The sequence below is a fragment of the Tenrec ecaudatus genome, chromosome 12, assembly GCF_050624435.1.
Source record: "Tenrec ecaudatus isolate mTenEca1 chromosome 12, mTenEca1.hap1, whole genome shotgun sequence".
Taxonomy (NCBI): domain Eukaryota; kingdom Metazoa; phylum Chordata; class Mammalia; order Afrosoricida; family Tenrecidae; genus Tenrec; species Tenrec ecaudatus.
The window spans coordinates 106,153,637-106,156,857 of NC_134541.1; the positions used below are offsets into that span (position 1 = coordinate 106,153,637).

General features: G+C 52.0%; 1 non-coding gene across 1 annotated transcript; it reads left to right on the plus strand.

Annotated features, from left to right (window-relative positions):
- Nucleotides 1–2,549: 2,549 nt before the first annotated feature.
- Nucleotides 2,550–2,622, plus strand: TRNAK-CUU (transfer RNA lysine (anticodon CUU)). The gene has a single exon. It is a non-coding gene; the product is annotated as a tRNA-Lys (tRNA).
- The last annotated feature ends 599 nt before the right edge of the window (nucleotides 2,623–3,221 follow it).

Below are 3,221 nucleotides of genomic sequence, written 5' to 3' on the forward strand. Positions count from 1 at the left end.
GGGATTTGCCGTTTTGCATTTTGTTTACCCCAAATCAAACCACTAGAGTGGAGTCAATTCTAGCCCCTAGCAATCCTGTGTAATGCCATAGCGCTTCCCCACAGGGTTGCATGGGCTGTCAGTCATTTCTAAAGTAGGATGCCTCCTCTTTCTCCTTGGTTGTGGCAGGTGGGTTTGAACCACCAATGCTCTTCAGTGAAACGTACTATCTTTCAGGCAAGGTGTCAGCAGAGAACAGTCCCTGAAGAGGGGCATGCATACTTGGTAAAGTAAAGGGACGGCAAAAGAGTGGAAGGCCCTTGAAGAGGTGGACAGACACAGTGGCTGCAACAATGGGCTCCAGCTTAGGAGCAATAGTGGGATGGCACCGGACCGGGTGGTGTGTCCTGTTGTGCACAGGGTCGCTATGGGTCTGAACCCACTCATTGGCAGCCAACAACAACAACGAAATGAAACTCGAGAGTCATTAGGTGCGGGGACAGATAGTAACCCATGCTATTGACGTCCGGGGATCTGGACAGGATATGGGCTCTCGCCAACTTTGGACTTTTAACAGAACTGTGTTCTTCTTAAGAAAGGAATCCAATTCCCATCCATCCCCAAATGGACACAGACCACGACCGAACCCTCCATGAGTGAGAACCTCAGCAAGTTCTCCGTACCGAGCATTCGGTTCTTCTCTGTGCGGTGGACCCGTGTCACGGGCCTTCAGAGTTCTTCTCTAGAGACTCCTTTCTCTGTTCTCAAGAGGATGCAAGGTGTCAGGAGAGATCGGTTTCTCTGCTAGACATGGAGGCTCTCGACGCAGTTGATGCTGGAGACGTTTGGTGGGCCTCCTGGGGTTGTGGGCTCTTATAGGTGATGCTGTCCCCTGTTTACACACAATGGGGATGGGGGCAGCCAGAGGCGGCGTTCACCGCCTCACCATGTTCGCCCGGTGCTTGTAGTCATGATTCCAGGGTAATGAGATTCATGGCCTGCCATGGGGACTGATTTCTTCCATTAACTTATCTGGGCTGCAGATACAAGCCTAAATAGCCCAGTGGGGCCTCTAAATTCTGACCCAAACTTGAGCTAGCCAGACTTTTGTCTGCTGCCAGAAGCTGCTGCTGAATTATGGCCACATTCCTCCTTCCACCTTGAAGTAAACAGGCCACTGGGGGTTCAACAGCCACTTACAGCTGCCCTGTGCATATCTGCATGGAGAGGACAGGGGCACGGGGAAGTAAAAAGGAGACAGACGGAGAGAGCCGGGATGAGGCTGGGAGGGAGGGAGGAAAGGCAAACGGGAGGGAGAGCTACAGAGAGATGGAGTGATGGAGAGAGAGAGAGAGGCTGTCTTCAGTTTCTCACCCTTCTAAATTCATTGCCAAATTCCCTACTAATTATCTTATTTATCGGCTTAACTCAGAGAGCAGTATACTGCCCTGCAGCTTGCGTTTCAACATAACATATCACTTTATTAGTGCATTCTATCAGCTTTGGTAGAAAGCGAAATCTTTAGGGTGCTGTTGGTATGATCATTTTCTTCCCGGCCAACAAAGGGAAACCGGGAAGGATGTGACCCAGTGAAATCAAGCTGGAGAAGTGTGAAGCAGAGCCCGAACCAAAAGGAAAAGCTCTCGTTGCCACGTTCATTGATTCTGACTCACAGGGAGCCGAGGGCAAGAGGGAAACTGCCTCCGAGGGTTTCAGAGACGAGCAATCCTACAAAAATTGACAGCCTCATCTTTATCCTGCAGAGCAGCTGGTGGTTTCGAACTGCTGACCTTGAGGTCGTCAGCCTAACGCTTTCCCCCCCACCCCCGACCTCCCTGGGCTCCTGACATGGGAATAGACCAAGCGATGGCAATGGATACACTAGTTAGAGGGCTTGGTGACATCCAGCTAGTGCATCATCTCGGTTCCAGCTTTTCTGTTTGGTCCGTATTTAAGGTAGCAGCTTCTCCTGTCGGAGCGCTCAGCCCTAAACTTTCCTTACCATCCTCCTCCTCTAGTCCTCCCGGGTGCCCTGGTCAGCTCCCCGTCAGCACGTGCTCTCCTCTGTCCCAGTAGCTTCGAGTGCCGCCTCCAACGATTGAAAAGGAAAACAAGAGGTTGCAATTAAGGTGCCTCTTGGCTCACGGTGGCCCCACGTGTCGCAGAGCAGAGCTTTGCTCCACAGGGTCCCAGTGGCCGATGTTTCACCGGAAGACCACCAGGCCTTTCTTCCATAGTGCATCTCTTATTGTTGTTAGGTGCTGTCAAGTCAGTTCTGACCCCTAGCGACCAACAGAAGGAACCCCCCACCCCCATATGCTGAGCCATCCTCAATTGTAATCATTGTAATGTTGGAGTCCATTGTTGCGGTCACTCTGTAAACCCATCTTGTCAACGGTCTTCCTCTTTTGTCCCTGCCCCTCCGCTTTACCGAGCATGACGTCCTTCTCCAGGGACAGTGTCTCCTGAAAATAGCTTCAAAATACATGCAAAAAAGGGCCCCCCATCTTTGCCCCAAAGGAGCACTGGCTGCATGTGGTACTTTCAATACTATTTACCAACTCCCAGGTGTCCAGCTAGCTCAGTTGGTAGAGCATGAGACTCTTAATCTCCAGGTCATGGGTTCGAGGCCCATACTGAGCGCTGCATTTCAGTGGCTGAAGATGACATAGAGGGTCTGTGGTGGGCTGCTAACCAGGAGGTCAGCAGTTAAAAGGCACCAGCTTCTCCGAGAAGGAAAGGCGAGTTGACCCTTCTGTGTGGACACACATCTATAATGTTTCTGTTAGCAGCTAAGAACATCGGCCTGCCCATACCAGGCAGGGATTCCTCTGGGCTTCCAGAAAGCAAAGCGAGCAAACCGCCATCTGCCCCTTTTGCTTAAGAGGGTCTCCAAGGCAGTCAACCTCACACAAGTACCCTGCCCTTCCTTGCTCTCTTCTGCGAGAGCGGCCTGTGGGCTCGAATCGTTCACCTTGCAGTCGGCAGCCAAGCACCTGATCACTACATCCCTGGGGCTCCTTCATGGCGGTGAGCATGCCTCGCTTTGTATGTTTGCCCCCTGCTTCTTTTTGTGACCCACCACCTCGATACCCTCGCTCCCAAGAAGCTCGGTACACATCGTTTGATGTGTCCGAAACAGAGCTCAGAGACGGGGAGCTTCGATTTTGAAAACCATCCACCCCGGATGGGTCTGACAGGGCTCCTTATCCGTACCTGCACCGCAGTTTCTGCTCAATAAG